Source organism: Adiantum capillus-veneris, chromosome 1 (genome assembly GCF_014529385.1).
Source record: "Adiantum capillus-veneris isolate H3 chromosome 1, ASM1452938v2, whole genome shotgun sequence".
Lineage (NCBI taxonomy): Eukaryota > Viridiplantae > Streptophyta > Polypodiopsida > Polypodiales > Pteridaceae > Adiantum > Adiantum capillus-veneris.
The window spans coordinates 121,806,453-121,833,720 of record NC_140931.1 but is presented as its reverse complement, the minus strand read 5'-3'; the positions used below and the strand labels follow the sequence as shown (position 1 = coordinate 121,833,720).

At 40.6% G+C, this 27,268-nt stretch overlaps 2 pseudogenes; both read left to right on the top strand.

Annotated features, from left to right (window-relative positions):
• Positions 1–21,162: 21,162 nt before the first annotated feature.
• On the top strand, positions 21,163–22,292 carry LOC147465463 (uncharacterized; annotated as a pseudogene).
• A 1,025-nt stretch (positions 22,293–23,317) lies between these two features.
• Positions 23,318–25,275, top strand: LOC147465462 (uncharacterized; annotated as a pseudogene).
• Positions 25,276–27,268: the final 1,993 nt, after the last annotated feature.

The window sequence follows — 27,268 nt, the reverse complement described above, 5'->3', positions numbered from 1 at the left end:
AACTGGGCATGCAAGTCCAGTGAGAACTAGAGTGGAAGATTCTTTTGGACATGAATGATTTTTGAACACAGGGCCTATGGGATCAATGGGATCTAGGGCTTCTATGAACACACATTGGGGGCATTGTAGCACGTGACATGACTTACACCACTAGAATCCCTCCGACTATTACACGAGATTGACTTGATAAACATATAGCGGATGGGATACCAATTATAGTGCCAAGGGGAGATTATGAACTTAGAGAGACCACACCAGGAGGACCAGGGGTGGTGAGGATGGTTGTTGAGTCAAGACGCATGCGACCATTTCAAGTGGCAAAATGTGTACCCAAAAAGTATAGTGGATCGGGAGATCCATATGCCCATGTTTTGATCTTCAAACAAGTGTTGAGGGTGGCACAGGTAACTGATTTCCATACTCAATATGAAGGTTTTGGGTTGACTTTAGAAGGGACTGCTTTGACCTGGTTTCAACCTTTAAACAACCTAGAATTTCCAAGTATTGAGCAACTTCTTAGAGAATTCGCTGAGGAATTCTCAAAGGAGGAATTAAGCATAATATTGTCTCCCAAATCTATGCATTTAGACAAAAGGAGAAGGAAAAGGTGAAGGAAGCCTCGCTTTGTTTCAAGCGATACATAGAAAGATGCCCTGCTAGAGAACTACCTCAGGATGAGATACTTTTCAGTCCTTTTCATAAAAGGGTTGCGAAATGACACTCTCAAAAAATACTTGCACTTAAAGGCATGTGCTACATTTGAGCAAGTCATGAAAGAGGCGTTGTATCTGGTAGACAATTGCAAGGCATATGGAGAGGTGACCAAAGACATAGACCAAGGGACAAGTAGCACCTCTTCAACCACTAGTGAGTCCACAATGATATTATGCGGGTAAAACCCAACTGTGTTGGAAGTTGATCAAATGATCAAAGAAGTGATCAAAAGGATAAACCAAGGAAACAGGACAAACCCAAACACACGACAACCACCCACTCGAAAATGTGACACTTGTGGAGAAGATCACCCAACTCAGTGGTGCAACTTTCAACAGAGGCCAGGAGTAAACATACCGCATGAACTAAAGCGGTGTGCTACTGAACAAAAATGGACAAACCATGACCCCACAAATTTTTCTATAATAGAAACTATGTAAGAGAGAGATAATACGGGCCACATGGAGGGTAGCAGTTTCCACCCCCTCCAAGATACCAAGTAGGGCCAAATAACGCAATCCAAGGGAAATAAAAACCTCAACCTATGTTGGGGCATCAACCTCCTTTACCCTAGGAAAATAGGGCTATGGTAATGATTTCTCAACCTATAGAAGCACCTTCTGATGAGAGTATGGTCCAGGTAGTTTCATATCGAGAAGATTTAGACAATACCTATGAGAGGGGGTTTGATGGGAATGCATATGCTTTGGAGGGACAAATTCCATGGATGGTCCCGAAAGAGATGCTGGAGCCGTCATACATAGTGCAACCAACAAAAAACCATTACTTGGTTGATGAAACTATGCTTATGTTCATGGCAAACTAGAACTACAAACCTAGGGGATATCCTCCTAGAACAAGAAAACCAATGGGGAGCTCCACAAGCTTCTCCACCACTTGTAGGACCATGGTATGAATGTGGTGGTGATCATTGGGCAAGGATTTTTCCACACAAAGAAGAACAAATCAAACTTTTTGGGTTTTGTAAAGTGTGTACAAATGACCATCTCATTCCACATTGTCCAAAAAACCCTGATAATAAAGGGAAAACAACCATGAACAAAATTGGAATTGTGCCAAGATCAAGTGGATCAGAAACAAAACCAACCATTCCGATAAATGCGATAACAAGAGCCCAAGCACATGAGGCTTCAAGGAACACCCTAGCCAACCAAACAAAGATAGAAAATTTGTGTGTTAGGACCCCTAGAAAATCCTGGAAGGCAAAACGAGACAAGATAAAAGCCAAAAGAGAGAAAGAAAAAACATCTTTGGAAACCAAATTACTACAAACGGGAGGAACAATTGAGGATGGAAAGAGACCTCAAGGAAAAAGGGATGTAGCAAAGCCATTGACAATACCATCGGGAGGATCTGTCTTGGTGGACAAGGTCTTTGAACCCTTGGACCCATTCTTAAAAGCTTATGATGATAGGTTAAAGCCTAACCAAACCAACGAGGACAGGTGGCTAACGTACCCTCACCCGAGGTATGAAAAAGAGAGGTTAAAAATGTGCAAGTAGCTCATCCAAGCCGCTCAAGCACTTATAGAACCAACAGTTCCGACGAGTCCAAAACCTGAGGTGTTAATCTGCAAAAAAAACCAAGAGCTAAAGGAGCGTGGAATAAGAGATGGAGACCAAACAGATTCTGTAAAGGAAACACCATTGGATACGAGGATAGCAGCAATACGATGTGAGCGGGATGGAAACACACATAACGCCTCTATAATGACCCAACACACACTCTTGGTATGATATACACACACACTATGGGGCACCACTCGGCTTACACAACCCACCTGGCCGAGACAGGGAACACACCTATGGAGTGAGAGAAGAGAGACTACCCATTTACCCACTCCACACACACACACACACACACACACACCAAAAAAACTCAGCTCAAAAGAGGATAATTTCTGATGTTTAGATACAATTGAGCTTGGGCCATCACCAATGGGGCAAATAGCTCACACAATATGGGTAAAATATGCCAGATACAATCACAAATGGGAGCATAAGCTTTGCTCATAGGAAAGAAACTTACACAGTCAAAATAGCAGAAAAATAGTGAGGAATTTGGCAAAATGGACAGCGCCGTCGCGTCTCGAATGGCCCAAAACCCCAATCTACAATGTCAAAATGCTCAAATTCGACCTCGAATGAGCAGTTTATGGCCAAAACAGGCTCCAAAAATAGCAAAAACACAGTTGCGGCTGTTCCTCCTCTTCTCTCCATGTTTTCTCTGGTCTTCTCTCAGGTTTTTCAGTTTTCACACTTAGCTTTATTACTTGGGCACCCTTGGCCTTTTAGTTGACCTCAAACGGACTCCGAACAGGCCAAAAAGTGGCCTTGCAGTGCATAGTCGTCACCCTGCTGCATCCATCCGCACACCTAGCACTCAACTTTTTCCAATAATGCATCCCGCCACCACGTGAAGTAGCCCCAAAATATGGTCCTCATGATGACCTTTTTGCATAATTATCACAAAAAAATACCCACATTGTGTCCGTACTCATCCACGTGCAAATATTGACCCCATTTGACCTCCTGATGCCACTAGATGCCATTTGACGCACCTACTTACCTCATGTCGTCGGCCCATTGATAGATTCGTCAAGAAGTTTTACACACTACCAACTCCTCATTATTATAGAAAAAACATGTTGATACTGGTAACGATGAAAACCGATACACTATGTACATGTTGTCCTACCTGTACACATGTGGGCCCCACGTAACCACCTGGCTCTGGAAAATGGGTAATTCTTTATTTGATGCACCATGCATGGTTATGTACATATGCGCAATCCCTTGCTCCAAAAAACTCCTGACATAATTTGCCCATCCCCTAGCCTGCTAGATCATTCATGATCAGCACAGCAGCAAAAAGAGATATGAGACTCGCCTCATCACAAGTCTCCTCATCCCTCACAGACATTACTTGCTCCACAGACAGCTCATCTTTCTCCACCATCATCACCTGGAATGATATAATTTAAGACACCATCCATTTACCCTTGACTTATGTAAAATCCCATCTAGGTTAGCCAACTGATATGTACCATTCGGAAAACACTCCACTACCTTGAAAGGGCCTTCCCACTTAATTTGAAACTTTTTTTGGAATGTGTTGTCTAGCTTATTGTTGTAGCGCAAAACCAAGTCATGCTTCTTAATACCTTTACTTTTGACCTTTTCATTTATCTTTGCCAAATCCTTATCCTACATCTGTCCATAATGTTCCAATGCACTCATCCTATCCAGCTGAACCTCTTGTAACTGTAAGAGCCTCTCTTTGAATGCATCACTAGGCTTCCCAAGAAACTTTTCTAACATCTTGACTGTAGGAAACTATACTTCCACAGGCAATAGTGCTTCCTTTCCATACACCAAATGAAATGGAGTAAACCCTGTACCTGTCTTCACCGAAGTACGGTAAGCCCATAATGCACTAGGAAATTCCAAATACCAATCCTTTCCTTGGTGCTCTGTCACTTCGAGAGAATTTGTACCAACTCACCATTGAATCTTTCACTTAAGCCATTACACTTCGGGTAATAAGGAGTGGTATGCTGGTGCCTAATCTTCATCTTTGTGCATAAAAAATCTAGCAGTTTAGCTCTAAATCCTGGCCCCTTATCTGAAAGTAGCTCTAGTGGCACCCCAAACTTGCAACATATTTCGTGATCTGTTTTACTGCTATAGCCTTTGCCCATCTAGAGAGATAGTCCACTGCATTCAAAATATAGCTTTTGTCCCTGCTTGTGATAGGTAGTAGGCCTATTGCATCAATCCCCCACTTTTCAAACACATCAAACGCCATAATGGTTTTTCGTAGCTCTGGCTTCAACACTCTCTTTCCAAATGCTTGACACCTATTGCAAGACCTACACCAATGGTGAACATCCTTGTGCAAACTAGGCCATACATGCCCCTCTTGCAAGATCTTATGCAAGGTGATATTTAGAGCAAAATGGCCGCCACATGCGCCTTCATGATTCTCTTCCAGCACTCTATAAAGCTCCTCCCGCCAAGGTACATGTCTCAACACGAGATCAACCCTTTTCATGTACAAGACATCACCAATCAATTTGTACCTGGATTCTCTACGCACAAAACCATACTTCTTAGACTTCTGAATGTCCTTTGGAATGATTCCTGTTAGCAAAAACTCTTCTTGAGCCAAACTTTCCCGGCCATGATAAAGAGGTAAATTGGTCCTCAACACAAATAGCTCCCCAATCATGCTTTGAGCTACTTCATGTGCTTCTCCATTTAGAGTACGTTCGATGTCTCTGATGCTCCATGCTTCAAACTTTTTTAACAAGCCTTTAATTCTGAAACACATTTCCTTCAAAGAGGTGTTCTTGCTCTTCCACACACCCAGCACTTGCTTCACAACTAACAAGGAATCACCTTTTATGCTCAACCTCCTAATCCCATACTTCAAACAAATGTGTAATCCAGCTTCCAAAGTTGCATATTCAGCCTCATTGTTACTATGTGCATCCAATTTGAACCCTCTCTTGCATACTAGCTTCCCCTTTGGATCATAAAGTGTTATACCCCCTGAAGCTGCATCATGGCTCTTTCTCTATGAGCCATCAAAGAACAACACATGTGCATTGCTGATCTGTGGCACTTCTTCAACTACCTTTCTCACCACCTCTTCCTTAACAAGAAGGGGATTCTCCTTGTAAGTCAGCAAATCGGCTAAGGTAGCTCTTGTATTGTCTTCCACTAGAAAAGAGAACTCAAACTTTTGCAGCTCAATTACCCATTTCTTGACCACATTTGACATGTTAGTGCCATTAATTAACTGTGTCAAAAAGGCATAACTCGTCAAGAAAACAAAAGGTCATGGTAGCAAGTAATGACAAAATCGTCCGACAAGCAAATATTACGCTAGCCATCACTAGCTCTACTTCCGAGAACTTTCTCTCTGCTACCAGCTTCACTTGGCTTGCACAATACACTGGCATCATATAATGGCTGCCTTCCCCTTTTGCAATAGCATGTCTCCAATGGAATCATCCCCTACTGATGGATTTACATAAAAAACTTTCTCCCAATCAGGAGCCTACATGGCTAACAGACCCCCTAACACCTCTTGAAACACTTCTTCACACTTGTCATCCCATTGCAATGGATCATGCTTTGCCACTTGTTGTAATGGATAAAGGAGCTGTGAAGATGATGGAATAAACCGCGCCATGCATTTCACTTGTGTATAAAGGTTGCCAATTGCTTTGTACTCGTAGGTGATGGAAGAAGAATAATAGACTTAACCTTGTCTGGATCAGCCTCAATGCCATTTTCTGACACCATATGGCCCAATAACTTCACCCTTGGCTGTGCTAGATGACATTTCTTTGGATTTAGTTGTCCTCCATATTCATCATATCGAGCCAATACCATCTACAGCTTCTCATGATGTTCAGCCCTACTGCTGTAGACACAAAAGTCGTCCATAAAATCCTTAACACAGTTACCATGAATGGTTCCAATACCCAATTTGCTCTCTCTTGATAGAAAGATGGTCCATTTGACAACCCAAATGGCAATACCGTGTAACAACAGCAGCCCCATGGCGTAATAAAAGTTGTCTTTGTGTAGTCTTTAAGAGCAATGTTCAATTGAAAATAGCCTGAAAAACCATCACACACACTATACCTCTCATAACCTGCCACACTGAATCCAAGATCTGATCAATGAATGGAAGATGATATGGGTTCTTCTTAGTGCTTGCGTTTAAGGGTTTGAAATCTACACAAATCCTCCACTTCCCATCCTTCTTTGGACTGACTACTACTGGACTCACCCATTCTGTGGTCTCCACAGGGACTATGAACCCTGCCTTCAATAGCTTGTCCACCTCTTCTCGCAAAACTTTCATTTGCTCTTGACCCATCCTTCTTAGCCTTTTCCACACTAGCTTAGCACCTTCTTTCAGTTCTATATGCATCTCTTCTCCCTTGAACCCTCTAATCTCTTCATATGAAGTAATGAACAAATCAGGAAAACTAGCCAACATGTGAAAATATATCTCCTTCTCCATAGCTGAGAGGTCTCCACTAATCATTTGTGTCATCAATTCCTGCTTCTTTGACAATTCAACCTTGGTTTGCATCAGCCCCTCAATCACTTCATAAGGCCCTTCACTTTCATCTTCAACCTCATTTGCAAATGCGACTAAACCAGACTCCTTGATTTCTTTGTCCATCAAAAGAAATGCAACATCAACATCCTCATCACTGCTGGTAGTACTATCACTGTCCTCACCAGACACTGTGGAATAGTCTTCATCACTAGACTCATCTTCATCTTCATAAAGCTCTTCCAATTGTTTCCTTATGTCCATATTATATAGCTTATTGGCACCTGTCTTTCCATAGAGGTTATGCTACAGCGGGAAGCGTAGAGCGCCCTACAAAATACTCAAAATAGCTCATAGTAAGACATAAATGAATAAATCTACGTACTTGTTGACCCGCACAAATCCATAATTTAGCACAATACGAACAAAGAGAGAGAGAGAGAGAGAGAGAGAGAGAGAGAGAGAGAGCGAGAGAGATTGAGAGAGCATGTGCAGGCGCACCTCCTAAAGCGGAGTGCTACGCCGGCACGGCGAGAGAGAAGAGAGGAGAGATGAGAAGAGCAACGCAGACACTAGGTGCAATCTCCCCCCGTGCAAGAGTGACCATTTCCCTCTTGCACGTATTTAATTTATAGATTCTTGAATGGTCAAAGTGAGTACAAACTAGCCGGACGGTCATAAATGGCCAAAGCTCATAAAGAGCACTTGAATAATAGAATATAATATCCTTTTGCAATAGCTTAGCTCGGTCAAGCCTTTTCCACCTGTCAGTTGCAATAAATGTCAATTCCATAACATACCTCTCTGTTGGAAAGCAACTGTCTTTATTTGCGAAGATAAAAATCTGCAAACAATACTTGTCAAAAACAATGATTAGAAATCTATATCAAATAGTAAAAGAAAAAATACATTAAATTAGACAATATTGCTTATGCCTGCCATCATCCACATACTACCTATTCTAGTGTCCCATACCACTAGAATAAGCGGTATATGTCATACCCTGATGAATCAGGATATCATTGGTCACACTCATCATCAATCTCATAATGTCAAGTCTCATCATATAAACACTGCCGTGATAAAGTAATCATCAGATACCAAATTCCAAACCAATTCCAATTCCACAATATAAGTCCAAATTCAAATCACTGTCATTATGTACCCGGGTAACAAAATCATACCAGTTACAGTGGTGGCGAGCCCCCACTGCAGCATGATTTTGTGATCAGTGTTGCCTAAATAGGCGAATCTACACCAATAAGATGTGTTGCCTAAATCGGCGAATCTGCATTTGGTATAAGTTTTAAAAAAATCATGCCAATCTGCAATTTATCAATGTGCTGCCTAAATCGGCGGATCTGCACCAAGATGAGTATCTACACACTGCCTAGATCGGTGAATCTGTGTGTGCGTGACCAATGGAGTAGGCAAGACATAAAGGAAAAAAATATTTACTATGTTGTTGACAACACAGTGTAGTATATCAAATCACTTACAAATTGTTGTGCACTATCTCAGAGTATTGTAGCTCACATGAGGAGTTGCAGAGATTACTGACAAAGCATCTCAACAAAATTATCTCACAAAAATTCCTTTGAAGTCAATTAGAGGGCATAATTTTCGCAGTGTTTGAGTATGCAGCTTAAATACAATGTAGAGACAAATACAATGCAGAGAAAAGAGGAGTGACGTATTAGAGGTACATACAAGAAGGATCCAGAGTGGCTACTTAATTTTGCGTGTCGAGGAGTTGTGTTGTCTCTTGGAATGGTATCAGTAAACATAACTAGGAGCTTGGCACAATCTTGTATAACAGAGTTAGTATAATCAAGCAAGAGATAGTCAGGTTTAGGTGAGGATAGATATTGGATCGATAACAGAGTAGGGGGTATCATAAAACTTGATAAAATACAGTGAGATGATTAGTACAAAATCCATAGAAATGAATTTACAAAATAAATTAAAAGATGACTTATCTGACGTCCTTGCATTATGGTCTGCATCGGTTTTTGTGAATCCTTAAATGAGTTAGAGAAATGTAACAAAAACAAGTGAAGATTATGATAAAAATCATTTGATTAAAGTCAAGCAAGACAAATAATTTTAATTTCCTGTAAACTAAAAAAACATCATACTAAAATCGTCAGCATCATTGTTGATGACTGAGGATACATGGCATCGGGCGTTGTGCGAGAAAGTAGTGCATTGCTCGCTGAAGAACGTCAACAATGGGCGCCTCTGTAAGCAGCGATACTGGGAGGGGAAAGAGGGAAAGTGAAATGAAATAAAAGGTTATATTACTCATCGTCAAAAGGCCTATGAGACCATGCTGATGCAATCTTTATGGATTGAATACAGTGTGTGGGTGTTAAACTGAAATGTATAGTGCAACGCTAAAACAAATAAAAAAGTCGAGCTATAAGAGTAAAATAATCATCGTTATCATCGTGCCGAGGTTGCCCGGAAGCGGCCGGTGTCTGCCAAGGTAATGCATACATCCCTTTGTTAAACTGTTTTGTCCCGGACACCGCGCAAAGGAGCCATGCAGGGTACTGCCTCTAGAGTGGGTAGTGAGGAGAGAGGGTGGGCGGGGAGGCTTCATGACTGCTGAGGGGTGTGGTTACTACTCCTTGCCTCATATTATCGAGGCTCAGATGATAGCTCCCAAGCCTAAGCTCATCTACGCCTCTGCAAGTTGTCTCATCCACGCCAAAAAAATAAAAAATAAAAAAAATATTTCTGTCCAAACCATTCAACCTCGTGTACTGTGGCAAAATCACCCTGCCCAATTGACTGCTTGATTTTGATATTTTTCTCTAGACTATACTTATGGTACAACCAATTATCCTTACCTATAAAGACATTTGATTAATCATTAAAATAAAATAAAAATGAAATACTTATGATGCAAGGAGGTTCATAATAATCATGTACCTCTAATTTTAAACAAGAAAAATTAAGTGTAAGTAAGCATGACATATCTTTGTTCACAATAGTCTCCATAGTCATCATCGTTGCAAGTCCAAGAGCATAGCCACAACTTTGATACCACTGCTATAGCCGGAAGCGTAGAGCGCCCTGCAAAATACTCAAAATAGCGCATAGCAAGACATAAATGAATAAATCTATGTACCTGTCAACTCGCACAAATCCATAATTTAGCACAATACGAACAGAGAGAGATAGAGAGCGAGAGAGATTGAGAGAGCACGTGCAGGTGCACCTCCTAAAGCAGAGTGCTATGCCGGCACGGCAAGAGAGAAGAGAGGAGAGATGAGAAGAGCAACACAGACACTGGGTGCAATCTCCCCCCGTGCAAGAGTGACCATTTCCCTCTTGCACATATTTAATTTATAGATTCTTGAATGGTCAAAGTGAGTACAAACTGGCCGTCCGGTCATAAATGGCCAAAGCTCATAAAGAGCACTTGAATAATCGAATATAATATCCTTTTGCAATAGATTAGCTCGGTCAAGCCTTTTCCACCTGTCCAGCTGCAATAAGTGTCAATTCCATAACAGGTTAATCGTACCACGTCTCCAATCTTGAAGAGCTCCCACTGTACGTAACCATGGTCTGCCCAGTATAATAGGATATGCTCCCAACCCCACTGGCATCACATGAAAGTCAACCACCGCCTTTGCATCATATGCCTCCACTTCTAAGCTCTTTACAACACCCAAACATTTTACTTTTTGATGGTTTGCCAATCTGATCCGAAAGCCTGACACCCCAGCCACTGTAAGATCCATCTTCTGAACGCATGAGTGTGTAATGACACATATTTGGGCTCCACCATCCACATAACCTTGTCCCAAATTTTTTATTTTATGCCACACATCTACTATTGGACAAATGTCTGGTAGCTCATCCATCGCCAACACCTTTACTGAACCTCTCTCTGGCTCTTTCTCCATAGGGCTAACCATCCTCTTCCATTGTCACTTTAGCTTAGGCACCATCTCTGTAAGTTGCCCAAAAGTAACATCTGATTTCCTGCTTGTCAATTCCTCCTTCAAGTCATAGCTTAATTGCCCATCCCCTAGTGGAAAATCTGAAACATGAAACTTGTGACGAGCCCTCCTTTTCCTCTTGGCCTTGAAATCCTCGCCTTCATGGCTCTTTCCCTTCTTCTTACTAGGACCTGGGACACTTCTTCCTTCCTTATCCTATGTGGTCCTCTTCCTAATAGGCATCACTAATGTATCCTCTAGCTTTGATGCCTTCTCCAAGGTGACTACACTTATCAATTTTGTCTTTCCCTTTTCCTCCTGGGTTAATCCATTGGTTCCTTCTTCTCCCTTAATTTCAATGCCATAATCATTGGACCTAGTTAGCACCTGTCTTGGCAATGGATACATGTCTCCACCCATCCTTGGTGGCTTATCACATTGCGCGCTGATGTGGCCCAACTCTCCGCAATTATAGCATGTGGGTGTCTGCCTCCAGAACCTACCATTGCTTTGTCCAACACCATTCCTATGTCTTTATTCACCTCCTAGCTGATTTGCAAACCTCCCCCGACCTCGATTTCCCACATGACCTAGCAGGTTGAGGCTAAGATTCTTCATTAAATCTATCACTTGCCTCATGTCTTGCCTTAGCCCATCATCTTGCACTGCTGTAGTGACCACTGCTAGCATAACCTAAGGAGTAATAGGAACCACTGGTTCATGATGAACCCCTGGCATGCGACCTTGTAAAGAGTCCATAGGCTGAAATTTAGACCTCATGGGCAAAGACTCTACTCCTAGCTGGCTCATTTTCCTCAACTTTCACTCTTTGTTCCTTGCCACCTCCAATGCATCTTCATATGTCCTATGCTTCTTTAGCTCCACTCTCCAACATATATTCTCCCAAAGACCAGCCAAGAACCTGTCCTTCTTCATCATGTCAGGGGGGGGTACTTGTGGTGCTAAGGCCTTGCACATCCTCTCCCATGCCAATGAAAACTTACGTATGTACGCATCTACTGGGCTCACCTTCCTTTTGCACCAAACCCTAGACTTCTTGCCACACTTTGTCAGGATCTTCTGTCTTCACAAACTCCACTTCTAATACATGCCTTAGATTGTCCCAACTCAATCTTACAGGTGAATCAGCTGTACGCAACTCCTCTTCAAATGCTTTGGACCAAACTTGTGCATCACTCTTCAAACAAATGTGGAGAAGACGTAACATCTGCGTCGGGTCATGGATCTGGTTGCTAATACAGGCAACCTCCACCTTCATCACTTCTTCCATGAAACTTCGGATAAGACAAAGCCATGGCTACCCAAGTTACGATGCTTTGAGAACCCCTTCAAACACACGTGCAAGAACCCAAGCCATGGCTACCCAAGTTACGATGCTTTGAGAACCCCTTCGAACACACGTGCAAGAACCCAAACTTTTTACTGACTCAATCCCCAGAAACTTCAATGGAGCTCAATCTTAGATAAGGATAAACACATGCACATCAAATGAGTTTTCATAGTTAATCATCGGAATTACAACAGGCAAAGGGCATTCCAGTATCTCTCTTAATCTTCTTGGCCCGAACAAAAAGACTATGCGCTGCTAGAAAAAAATCTTCCTGGACACATGAACATTTATCTGGATTCTTTGAGTTAAATGAAAAGGAGTGAATTGAGGGCCATTTTGATCATCCATTAAAGTCAACCATGCAGCTCCCAAGAAAGCACACCTGTCTTATCCTCTGATTTTTCCAAAACTTCAACAGCATAACAGCATAAATGGCTTAAGAGACCAAAAAACCAGCCATCATAACTTGGAAAATTTTTGGCAGAGTTTTCCCAGAAGTAGAACAATAAGAACCCAAAATATAGACTGTATATATATATATATATATATATATATATATATATATGTATGCATAAACTACCAAGAATAGAACCCGAGCATCAAGTAGGAATCACTAGTACATAGCCTATGGCGAGGTCACAAAAAGGGTGCTCTAGCCACCTGTATCACCGAAAGGATCTCACATTGAGAATCCCCCAGCTCAATAAAACCTCATGCTATTGACCCTCACACGAAGGCTTATGCAAATCTCGTATAGTCAAGTCTCATAAATGACTATCTTCCAGACCAAGTCTTAGAAATGGCTGGGATTGCCAAATAAAACCAAGTATGGCTCCACAAAGGTGTACAATGGCAGTTTCCACAAGTAACGTACAATACCAGTAGACAATGTGCTCAAACAGGTGCCAAATGATGCATACCCACGGTAACTACAAGTAACTCCTACTTGCCATTGCATCACTCTACTCCAACTACATGTACCTGTTTGAATCACCTATACCTGTACCTGTACCTGTCCCTATAACCTGTAACCTGTAGTCTGCAACCCGTAATCCCGAATCTCAAAGCTTGAAGCTCGAAGCAAAAGATACTCGAAAAAGATCCGCAGTGGGGGCACCAAAAGAATGCGAGCGAGATGGAAACACACAGAACGCCTCTATAATGACCCAACACACACTCTGGGGATGATATACACACACACTATGGGACACTACTCGGCTTACACAACCCACCTGGCCAAGACGGAGAGAGACTACCCATTTACCCACTCCACACAGAGACACAAACACACACACACCCAAACAACTAAGCTCAAAAGAGGAGAATTTCTGATGTTTAAATACAATTGATCTTGGGCCATCACCAATGGGGCAAATAGCTCACACAATATGGGTAAAGTATACCAGATACAATCACAAATGGGAGCATAAGCTTTGCTCATAGGAGAAACTTACACAATCAGATAGATAGATAGATAGATTTTATTATCGTCCTCGGAGGTCAAATATGACCTATGGGACCAAAGTTACATGTGATGTAGTATGTGTATGGCTGATGAGTGACTCTCGATGCTCCAAAATTGTAGTGATGAGAGTCGCAATGGAGAGCCCACACTTTGGCTGGGAGAGGAAAGTGTGTAGGTGTAAGTTATGGCTGAAAATGTGAGAGAAGCAAGTTCGGATGTGATCAAAAGCTGAGCACTCTAGTAGTGTGTGGTACTCAGACTCTCAAACTTGCAGTGAGCATAATGTGCACAATCGATTTGACTCTTCTCCATTGTCCCAACGCCCTATCTCGCATCGAAGGAAATGGGAGCTAAGCATGTAAGTGTGAGTACGGTTTCCTCTCTCAGCGAAGAACATGGTTTTGTAGTTGGGGGCAATATAGGTGGTGTAATGTATGAAGCGTGACCCACCGGATTTCTCCCAAGCCGTAATACATTGGCGTTGTAGAAAAGCTTCATTCACTTGAGAGTCAATTGAAGCATCATGTAGCAAGTGTAATGCATCCCATCTCCCAAACCACTTCTTTATGTCTTGCATCCATCCCGTGCTCAAGATCTTGCTTTTATGCGTCTTTTGAACTTTTTTGCTTGCTTCCCATGCAATTGTAGGAAGTCGATGTGAGGGGGTTTGACGCATATTTATCATGTACTCCACAACCCTTTCCATGCCCATAACCTCAATTGGAAGAGATCCCGACTCAAGAAGTAGGAGCATATATGGTGTTTGTGTCTTAACTTGGAGAAAGTTTGTAAGAAAACGCTTTTGGACATTCTCAAACTCTTTCCAAGTAGACTTTGAGATGCTTCCGCCCCACACTTCAACTCCATAAAGAAGAACCGGTGTCACCAATGCATCAAAAAGATACTTCTTGAGAACCCAACACTTGATGTTTCCCGCATTACACATGTTCTCAAATGCATAATATGCTCTCTTTCCCGCTTCCAAACGACGCATAGCACATTCATGCCACTTGTGATTGGATGGAACCTCAAGGCCAAGGTACTTAAAGCTCTCAACAACTTCAAGTGTCTCGTTGTTGTACACAATGCATGGCTTCTCCGTATGGTTGGTTTTCACAAGCATAACCTTTGTTTTGGATTCATTTACAATCAGACCACTATGCAAGCAAAATTTCTCAAGGACAACCATAAGCTTTTGTGCATCTTCTAAAGTGTGTGCTAGAAGCACTACATCATCTGCATACAACAAAAGCATTGATTACCGCATTGCAAATAGTGACCTCTTCAATGCCTTCTTCTTGCATAAAGTCAAGTACCATTTGTTCCAATTGATCGATGCATAGACCAAAGAGAGTTGGTGACAATGGACATCCTTGTTTAACCCCAAAAGTGCTTACAAAAATTTCTGAAATTTCTCTTCCCATGCGCAATTGACAAATCACCTTCTCATAGATTCGAGAAACCGCAAGCATAAACTCACTTGGCACTTGGAGTTCTTCCATCCTTCTCCACAAATTGTTACGTGGAATCATATCAAAGGCTTTCTTAAAGTCCACAAAACAACAATACAATCGCTTGCCTTTCAACCGACTTTCCTCCATGAGAACACGAAGAGTGACAAGATGATCAATGGTGCTATGGCATCGACGAAAACCCGCTTGTCCCTTTGCATGCTTGTCATTCTCTTCAGCCCAATCACTCAATTTCATTTCCATTATGCACCCAAACAACTTTGCCATAAGAGACCCAATCATTATAGTCCGGTAGTTGCTTACATTCTTTACATCCCCTCCTTTATGCAAAGGCTTAACCCAATTAGTACTCCAATCATAAGGCATACCATGAGTTGATGTGTGATATGTTCAACCTTGCACGGAGAGAGAGAGAGAGAGAGAGAGAGAGAGAGAGAGAGAGAGAGAGAGAGAGAGAGAGTCGGATACAAAGAAGTGACATGTATGATACCGGTATGATTCTTTCAAGTGACTGGTATGATACAAGTATGATACTGAGAAGTGACCGGTATGATATTGAGAAGTGACACGAGAGAGAGAGAGAGAGAGAGAGAGAGAGAGAGAGAGAGAGAGAGAGAGAGAGAGAGAGAGAGAGAGAGGGAGAGGGAGACAGTTCAGTTTACAGTAATAGGCAGATATACACAAAATTATGCATTATGCATTTCTAAAGATGGTTACAACTGAAAAGGCATACTATTGTAGATAGACTCACTGACATCAAGTGATATTGTATATAGTTTTGAGTTTCTGGAATGGGGTATCATGGGGATTTTGATTGCCCGAACAAGATGTGAATATATGAACACCTCTGGATTTTTGTCCAAAAGACGTAGGTCTGCTCATTTATCATACGATAGTAAAACCCTTTGATAGCATAGGATCCTCGCCCAATGATATTGCCCTAGTCATCTTCAGCGTCTGAATGAAACTCTTGAATAGCTACAGTGTATTTCACTATATAGAAATCCACTTTTTCTTCATTGTCATTTGGTGCGGGAACAACAAAATTATCACCAACAATAAGAGCTTGACTGAGGGTGTCATAGTGTCCTTCATATGCTGCATCCTCATTTATTTCTTCGTCATCGTCTTCCCCTTCTTCTGTAGGCTCCAAAATAAGGTATGTCCAGAAAGGAACGTGTGACTTGCTCACACATCTCCTCCACTTTTCCTGTTTACATGCACTACAGAAACAAGACAGTGAATGTGTTCTCAAAGCAGTTGTATCATGCTCTGAATATGCAAAAACAGAGTGCATTGAGCGGGTATTTTTTACAGCCTTCACATCCCAATTTTTTCCCCTTTCGACATCTCCCAATTCAATCACCCAAAAAATCCTGCTTACATAACGGGCGTGGGATGCATAGGTGGCTAAAGCACCATCTGACAAGGTCCGTCTCAATAATGCCACAACATCCGTAGCACAGTCTATCTATGGGCAGTTTAGCTGCAATTGGTATTGAGTTAAAGACCTTTTTATCACTGCTCTCGCACCGTCGTGTTCTCCCTTACCATGTCCGGATCCAAAAAAGTTCCAAGAAATTTTCCATCCCGTAAAAACACTGTATCTGCAATTTATTCAATGGATAGAAGAAGATTAATATACTCTTGGCACGATAAAATTACCAAAAAAAACACGTATTATAATATTACTGATGTTAGACAAGTATTTATTTAAACTTTAATGCCACTATTATAGGTCTCTATATTAGAACCACCTTCAGATAATGTTTGTTAGAACATGGTATACCTGGCAAGGAAATAGAATGGTCTTCTTGCTTTGAATTGTGAAGCTGCTCCATCAAACCATACCCAATGACGTTTTATGTTTAGACCAAATTGCTTTAGCCATTCCGCATGTTTCAGAAAATAGTGTTGAACAAAATGTGTGTCATGTTGCTTGTCATCTGAAATGAAGAAGTGAATTGTCTTGTGGATGTCACCTGCATAATATAAAAATCAGAAATTATTGAAGGATTAATACAAAAGAAATAATATTGATCTAGGGTAATGTCGTTACTTGTAATTCGGAAATATGTTATGTGCACAAAAATAGTTACTTGATTTGAATACCATTGCATGGACTGAATCTCATTTTGTTCTTTGAAACTATAATTTTCAGCAAAGTCAACAACTGACACAACAAAATCTTCTGGAAAGCTTTGTATACATTCCTTATATTGTTCTGCTTGCCATCTATACACAAAATATGCATTATGTATTTCTTAAGATGGTCTTTGAACATGACTGAGAGATCCTGGCATGATATTTCCTTATGCGACAAGACTTTCCTTTTCTTCTTCAGACCGTCACGCGCAGTTCCTACTTCTAGGTCCTCAAAAATCTTCACCACAATCCTTTTAGCAATAAATGCAGCCTCTGCAGCACAAAAGTATAACTTATCCGGGCCACACCTTTACATTGACCACTCAATTAGGCAAGGGCATAGAAGGTGGACGTATCTGATATAGGACACAATATAGAGTCCAATAAGGCTGTTACACTCTTGATAGGGTTTTTTGGTGCCTTGCATCCACCATTGTCTTTGCATATGTTGCATTGACAATGGCAAGCTTTTCCATGGAGACCGAATACAGAACTTCGCATGTGATTTATGGAATCCTTTAGGAAGGACACTTGAACATGTGAAATGCAGCAGCAAGTATATCAGTCTCTCAATTTCCGCACAAAATATGGCTTCATGTACTTATTACAATTTCAGGGTATTGATCTTTGAAGTTGAGAAAGAGCTCCACCTACAATGAAAGACATATATGGTTAAAGAACATTGAAGAAAATTGCAGGTTTTGAGGAAAACTGTTACATTACTATAAACCAATATTTTTATTTCAAACCACTATGTTTTTTCACTTAATTGGTTAGGTAAACCAGTAAATATGAACACATGTCCTTGGTACGTACCAGTGGTATATAACTGTCAACCAGTGCAAATGTTCTTATTGCTAATGTAAACCAGTCTTTTCATTTATAACCTATATGTTATTTACCTAACCAGTACAAGTGAGCACTTAACCACGATGTATACCAGTGATAAATAAGTGTTAAAAAGAATGAACACATGCCCTTGGTACGTACCAGTGGTATATAAGTGTCAACCAGTTCAAATGTTCTTATTGCTGATGTAAACTAGTTTTTTCATTTAAAACTGGTATGTTATTTACCTAACCAGTACATGTGAGCACTTATCCATGATGTGTACCAATGAAAAATAAGGGTTTAAAAAATGAACACATGTCCTTGGTACGTACCAATGGTATATAAGTGTCAAGCAGTTCAAATGTTCTGACTGCTGATGTAAACCAGTCTTTTCATTTAAAACCGGTATGTTATTTACCTAACCAGTACATGTGAGCACTTAACCACGATGTATACTAGTGAGAAATAAGTGTTAAAGAAAATGAACACATGTCATTGGTACGTACCAGTGGTATATAAGTGTCAACCAGTGCAAATGTTCTTACTGCTGATGTAACCCAGTCTTTTCATTTAAAACCGGTATGTTATCTACCTAACCACTACATGTGAGCACTTACCCATGATTTGTACCGGTGAAATTTAAGGGTTAAAAAAATGAACACATGTCCTTGGTATGTTCCAATGGTATATAAGTGTCAACCAGTGCAAATGTTCTTACTGCTGATGTAAACCAGTCTTTTCATTTAAAACCGGTATGTTATTTACCTAACCAGTACAAGTGAGCACTTAACCACGATGTATATCAGTGAGAAATTAGTGTTAAAAGAAATTAACACATGTCCTTGGTACATACCAGTGGTATATAAGTGTCAACTTGTTCAAATATTCTTATTGCTGATGTAAACCAGTCTTTTCATTTAAAACCGCTATGTTATTTACTAACCAGTACATGTAAGCACTTAACCACGATGTATACCACTGAGAAAAATGTGTTAAAAAAAATGAACACATGTCCTTGGTACGTACCAATGGTATTTAAGTGTCAACCAGTTCAAATGTTCCGACTGCTAATGTAAACCAATCTTTTCATTTAAAACCGGTATGTTATTTACCTAACCAGTACATGTGAGCACTTAATCACGATGTATACCAGTGAGAAATAAGTGTACAAAAAAATTACTGGATATGTAAACCAGTATTTTACTTTCAAACAGATATGTTTTTTACCTTTCTGACATGACAAATAGTACATGTGAACACTTGACGAGTACATGTGAACACTTAACCACTATGTATACCAGTGAGAAATAGGTGTTAAAAGATTTTTACTGGTTATGTAAACAAGTTTTTTACCTAACCAGTTTATACATATCATACGCGTGTGAAAGTATGCGTCTGCAAACGTATGTTTCAACAAACATACGCGTATGATAAAAACTATGTTTCCATTTATATTCTCCTTCACATCCAATATTTATCTACTCTTAGTCTAGGACCAAATACAGATTCCTCTTATTTCCATTTATAACTTCCTTCATATCCGATTTCATATCTACTCTTATCAACCCATTTATAGTGAATATAGGTCATGAATGCAAATATTAGAAAACAAAAATGGATATAGTGAAGCAAGTTATTACCTGAGATTGTTCAAGAAGATGCACAGGATGTTTGACATATGAATTTCTTCCAATACGCTTTCTGCACACATCCTTCTTATTGGGTGAAACACGAGTGTTAGACATCCAAAAAGAGAAGGTCAACTCTTTCTCATCAGGTGATATGAAACCACGATCCATGGGTTGTCAAGCACACAAAGAGATTGGCAAATTGCCATCACCTGCAGCCCTCAACCGATTCTTTGCAGCTATGAAGTTCCTCTTGTGCAAATTTAGCAACTTAGATGCATCTGAAACATTCACTTTTGAGGTAGATGTACACTCAACATTCATAAGCATTGCGGTGATGAACCTTTTAAGAAAGATCTCCTGTCCGCTCTTGGGTAATTTGATTGCATCTATTGTGTTGCGTATGGCTTCAACGAAGGTTGTTTGTGCCCTGGGCATTTCAAGGTCTCCAAGAGAAGGATGATTGACAAACTTGCACAAAATATCTGAGCGTGATGCAACATCGAGGGCCTTTGTACGCCGATTGAAGAGCATAACAAGGTCATTGCAAAGTCTTTGACGCTTTGCATCATCAGCACCATTTTGATCATTATCTTCCTCATGTGCTACCTGCTCAAGCTTGTTCTTAGCACACTGCTCCCTCTTTCTCATAGCATGATATTCCTTGACCGCATCAATAGCATACCTAGCACACAGTTCACAGTGAGGCTGAGAGCAGTCACATACAGTGTGAGATTATTGCTCCATGCTAGAGAAGGAGAGATTGAGCGAGGTGATAGTCCTACAGAGAGCAAGAGCAGTATATGACAGCAATAGATGTGTGATAGGCCTACAAAGTAAAACAACAATCTGTGCTCCTACGCAGAGAGTTAGAGAGAGACACGAAAACGAGAGAGCGGGAAGACAAAGAGCTAGATGACGTGCATAGTTAAGAGCTACAGAGCTGTCTTCTATATTTGAAAAAGAGACATGGAAATAGTAATGGTGTAAAGAGCTGGCTGACGTGCATAGTTAAGAGGTACAGAGTTGTCTTCTATATTTAACAAAAAGCTGTGGAAATTCTATATTTAATTAAAAATCTGTTCAAAAGATTAAAAATTCTATATTTAATTAAAAATCTATTTTATGTACCAGTTATAAAACCTCTTTCCGGGACAAGGTTTTTGGTCCACCTATTCATGCATCCACCCAGGAGTGTGCCCCTACATTCTTTTAGCAATTTTTGTCACAATGTGTTGAGGTTATTCCCTGCGTTTTTCAAAAGCTAAAGTATTCAAGGGGGATGAATTGGTCAATCACAAGTTCATGGGTTGTAACTTTGAATTTCTCATTATTGTCATGCTTATGGTTTCCCCCATTTGATGAGCTAATTTGGCTTGAGGTTGTGTTATTGTTTTACATATGGTACCCAGGGGATGGTTTGCTCACCTGCTAAAAACGAGAAGAGAACATGGCAATGGGGTGGTTGCTCTCGCATCACAAGAGCAAGCACACATGAATGGGAAGTAGGAAAGGCCAATGTTTCACCACAGGCAAAGAGTGGGGAGGAGGTCTAGCATGCGGAGAAGTTCGAGGTGGTGGACATAGCCCAAGAGCAAGAAGAGGGACCCTTGTGTCATGAGGAGAGATTCACTACTCCTCCCACATCTCCTATGTAGAAGGGTCTACTTCTCAACCAAGGAGAAGTCTACGGAAGCACACCTTGCCTGAGATGGGCACACCCTCGAGCCTAAACATCCATCCTCGAAAAAGTTGGTGGGCTGAAGGGAATGTAGAGTTGAGGCCAAGCAAGTGGCAGAGGATGCAGCAAAGGGAGAAGCACAAGAGGTATTTGAGGATCTTGCAAAGCAAGAAGAGGCATCCAACATCCAAGATCCAAAAGTCTATCTAGAGATTGAGCTCCCTAATGGACGGCTAGCACGCCAATGACGCGCAAGTGAGGATTGCCCAAAGCGATTGGCCTTCATCTTCAAAAGACTACGGATGATGTCTCACCTCAAGAATTTCCATGGAATCACTGTAGAGATTGAAAAGTGCTCTGGAGGTCACCCTCTCCAACAAAGAAGTTAAGAGAAGAGCAAACCTCATGCCCAATCCGGAAGTGAAAGCTTGGCATAAAGCAGCTTTAAAAAGATTTGGCGACAAGGATAGGAATTTTAGGCAAAATTGTAAAAGGTATCAACACATCATGCGCATAAGAGCTCATGAAGTATGGAAGGACCTTGGAAATTAGTATAAGCACATGTTAGAGACCGCTTTTATTGAGGAATTTGTGGCTAGGAAGATCGAGACTACATGGTAGGCAAGGCTCTCCGGATGACAAAAATTCAAAAGCACATTGATGAAGGTTACAACGCACATGTAAGTTTGCAATTTTTCTATTTTGATTTTCTTTTGTCATCAAATTTTATTTTTTTATATTATGTTTGCACACCATATTTGATTAACTCGTTTGTACTAATTCTCTAACTACCATGCTATGGACATTCACAGAAGAGGATGCATGATATTCCTCCTTGGCTTGAGGCAGCATTGGAGGACACTGACAATGAGGACGCTTTCCAGTATGCTACCAAAGGAGAGGATGGCAATAAGAATTATGAAGACAAGAGAGAAGAGGGCCCATGACTTGCAGAGACATTAAGCAATTTTAAGCTCGATGAGGATGTATGTGTCTAGGATTTGTAACTTTTGCTTTTTTGTGCATAAGTAATTTTGTTTTGGTGTTGAGAGCGGTGAAAAAAACTCGAGCATGCTGTTGCATTCCTTTCTAGCCTACATTGCTTGCAATTCCAACAAAGAAAAAGCTTCCAGTTCAAACAGGGAAGACACGAGAGAAAGCTATTGAAATAGGATCCCCCGATGATAACTCTTTGTCGGCTCTCCTATTTTATGTCGGTAATAACCAACTGACAGTTGAAAAAATAGGCCATGAAATCAGCCCTGCCACTCCGACACATAGTAATCGGGCCTTGTACAGGTGGCTTTTGTCAACCATCCCTATGTTCACAATTTTCTAACTATTTGATACTCACTATGTTCATGATTGTGGCATGTTGGATGTAGATTATCTTCACATGTGCCTATGTCGCTCAACTCTCTTCGCTTTGTCCCATGAGTGGACATTGATGATCAGGCTCTACGCTTCATCTTATCAATAAATCATCCACATGCACAATGAATCTATTTGCAATGTAATCACCGCCATGTTTTTCTTATTGAGTTGGTATGGATTGTGGTGAGCATCAATGTGCTTAACATACACACCTTTACAGGTGGATGGAGTACACACTAGGCTCAAATGTCCTTGTGCAAGTGATGTTTGTGGACTCTATGTGGTATTCTATTGTGGATGCTACTATGTGTAAGCGAGATTCCATGTGGGTCTTACATAACTTCTTTGGGGAGAGGGACTTTGGTGAATGCGTGATTACAATTTTTCCAATTATTTATAGGTGGTTTTTAAGGAGAGGACAAAGGACTGCTAGGTATTCTACATTCTGTCTTCTCATTGACATGATGATGTTGTCTCTCTTCGCAACAGGGAGCACTGGACATGTTGTGTTATGTATCTTGCCACACATGCAAAGATTGTAGTGGTACCTGGGAGAAAGAACCACATTCTCTACTATGACCCACTTGGGTGCATGAGCATGATGGATATTGTACCTATTTTGTACAGGTACATGGGTTGACTTTGTCCATCACAGCTTTGGGAGGTCATTATATGAAACAAGTAGATATGGCTATCAATGGCTTTTTATCTTGCTTGTTTTGAATGCAATGCTATGGAGGCGATGGCCCAAGGAGTAAAAGCTCATGATGTCCAACATGCATTGCTTGAACCTGCCACCAAATTTGAGTTGAAAGTTTTGAAAGTGTGTCTTCTTGTGCTCTCTCATGCTTGGAAAATTTAGGGCATGTTAGTCATGTTAATATTTTGATGTTGTAGGGCCCATTTCAACCAAATGCGATTGACTGTGGGTTTTATGTCATGGCTGCCATTCGCTAAATAATTCAGTGTTGCTTACAGGAGAAGAGCAAAAGCTGGGTATGCTAGTGTGTGTGTCAAGTGTTGGCTTTCTACTGTATGCATATGGATATTCATCTCCTTTCTAATTTCCTTCAATCCTCTTATGTTTGTTGATGTTGTGCAGGTGAAAAAGACATGGTTCATACACGATGATGTGCTGGCATTGAGGCAAAGCCTCCATAGTTGGTGCTTAGACGTTGCATGGGGAGGGGGGGGGCATGAGATTATGGCTGGTTTTATGCGATGAATTCTGCGCTAAAGGGAGCTTGGTCTATGGCCCATTTTGTAAAAACCTTTAATGCATGACAATTTATGTATGACTGGGTTTAGGGCGAGGTTTTGTGTCAGCCTACACACAATGGTTTTGTATCAGCCTACATGCAATGTATGGGGTTTGTGTCGACTAAAGTATGTATGGAGAGTTTTATGGTGCAATGTTATTTGCCACATTTATGGTCTATGTCCTCAGGTCGATGTTGACGTTTTTGGTGCAATGTTCAAAAGAAAATAAATCATTGGCTAGTGACTATGTTTATGTGGGCTTGTTTATGGCTACATCTGAGATCCATGTTTTGTCTATGTTGATGGCTATGTGCAAGTTCATGACTATGTTTGGGTTTAGTTAGATGTATGTGGAAATTGGCCATGTTTATGTATACATGCAGGTTTATGGCTATGTCTGGGTTTACTTATGTTTGCAGGTTTATGGCCACGTCCGGGTTAAATTAGATGTGGGGCATGTGGCCATGTTTGTTTATGTTTGTAGGTTTATTTCCATGTCTGGGTTTAGTTAGATGTATGTGGAGAGTGGCCAATGTTTATGTTGTAAGCGGGCTGTATATTTGGTCCGTCATGGGATTGTCTGTGTAGGAGTGTTTTTAGCTGGAGGGTTGTTTCCATCAAAGTTTTATGCTTGAGCTCAAACCACAAATTCCTCATCCATTTCTAAACATGCATCTAGTCCAACTAAATTCCTCGACGACAACCCCAGCTTTAGTGGTTTTGTTTGCATCATTGGTCTAGCAACCTTTGTGCAAACTTGTATGTATGGCTACATCCGTGTTTAGTGAATGACTGCCATGTTCATTTATGTTTGCAGGTTTATGGCTACATCTAGGTTTAGTTATTATATGTATGTGGTACTCTTTGATAAGCCAATGTTTATGTGTATATTAGTGATCCAACAACCTTTGTTTATACTGATGCATTCCGACCAAAATTTATTCTTTTTTATATGCTCGTACTCATGTATATATATATATATATATATATATATATATATATATATATATATATATATATATATATATATATATATATATATATATATATATATATATATGAGTTATGGAGAGTTTGGGCAGTCAAGGTTTAACCTTTTGGTTTCGAGTTTGGCTCCATGTCTCCTATAGATGATCATGTAACACAAAGGGCTCGCTCAATTGATGTTTATGGAGAGGTTTGATATTACTTTCTCTTGAGTTTATGGCAGGTCTTGTATATGGTGTTATGCGAGGTCCGGTTGGTGTTTTTATGGAGAAGTCAACTTTATGGCATAATGTTGAGCTTATGGGGTGAGGCCAAGTTGTTAACATGCTTTTGTCAAGTTTATGGGCGTGGCCCATGGTTTATGACAAGGTCCGGTTGGTGTTTGTGGCGACTCTACGTTTATAGTATTATGGTGAGGTTTGTTTTTAGTGTCATACTGAATGTGTGTGTGTTTATGGTGAAGTCATGATGGGTGTGTGTGAGCTTTTGGAAATCAATTTATGGTCATGTCCAAGATTATGGCAAGGTCCCATTGTGTATGGAAACTATAAGGACCATTCGGAGGCTGATCTCGAAGATGCAAGACCTGGCAAAAGTGAGAGCATAATAAGAATCCATGAATTGGTAAAAGCATATGTACATGGCTAATGTGCACGCATCCAAAACCTAGCAAAATTTCTATCAAGATCAGTTGAAGCATGACCCTTTTGGGCTCAACTTGTAGTCCTATATAGAGGTGCAAGACCTGGGAAAAGCCAGAGAGAACTCAGCCCATGAGCTTGTTGTCAACCACCTGGAAAAAGCCTTGTGTTGATGAGTTATGGTTTCATTTTGCTGGTGATATCAAAGAGACCACATTTCATTGTTGAGACCACTTAAGAGTCATAAAGAACAAACAACCAGATTAAGACAACCCAAATGAACTTTAGGATATCTACAGACTAGTCTAGCTTCTTGGGGACTACACATCATATCAATCTAATTGTTACAAAAACACACATATTGCAATTGTCCAAGTCATGTTCAGAAAACATACATAGCTTGCAAAGTTCCAATGAGGCATGACATATGAGGATGACTCTAAACCCCATGCATGTCATATAAAAGTAATGCAAGTTTGCGAGGCATAGACCTTTTCATATATCCGTCCATCATCAAGCTTCATAGTGAGATGTCGTTCACGAGATCAATATGCGATACCTCGTGGTCACATGCTATGATAGAACCATTGGCCGGGTTCCGACCATCCCATAACTGTACAAGGTGGTTCATGATCTGGGAAGTTGAATTTGTAGACAAGTGCTTCTGAGATAGAGGGAGCAAAGCATGGCATGTATGGCAACATACTATATTTGAGCCATCAACAAGAAGGGTTTTGCTACAACAATGCTAACAATTAACACGTCGCCATTTCTCAAAGCGCACCCGATTTCTCCCTCACTGGTGCTTACATTTCAAAGGACATGTGTTTCTTATTTTTTTTTCTTGTTGGGGATAGCCTTTAACTGCCTCACCTATGCCATCAATGATACAGGATAGCCTGCCATGTCCAAGCCGTGTTTCTGTGACATTTTCCTAGATTTGTTTGATGATCTCCTCCGCCTCATGGAGATTCTCCAAGTTCTCCATAGAGATCTTTAATTTCTTAAGAGCAACCTCCTTTTGCTGCAATGTCCACTGTGGTAATACATCAGCCAATTATCGCAACAACTCCCTAGATTTGTTGATACAATTGACTATCTCCATGTCAATCTGTTGCAAGTCTGGTCCCATGCCATTCATATTAGTATCCAGTGCTTTGTCATAACATCCACTCCCTGTTTCCAAGACTTGGGTACATTGTTGCACTCGGGGGGTTCACTATGTGTAAAACTACCATATCACGTGCGTTCAAGACATGTTTGTAAAACCCCTTATCTGTGAATTTTGTTAAGAATATAATGTACCCTTTTCTTTTAAAATCTATAGGTTTTTTTCAAATTTGAAAAAATAATTCCCTTCTGTATATATATTTCTGTAAGTTTCAAGAACTTTAAATAACCTTCTGTTGAACTCATGAGATAGATTACATTTTTATTAGGTGACCTCCTCGGGTTGTTGCATTCCATCCTGGTTGCAAGGTCAGCCATTGCATGCACGCTATCCACAATAGGTAAAATTTCATGAAGCATGACATGACATGCTACTTGGACTCGTTGTCGTTCATTGTTCAGCCCAACAAGCAGGATCATCTTTGATGGCTCTCAAGATGGAATTCAATTCTTGGGGACATCTGTCTATCACAATTGCATTCGATTGTATG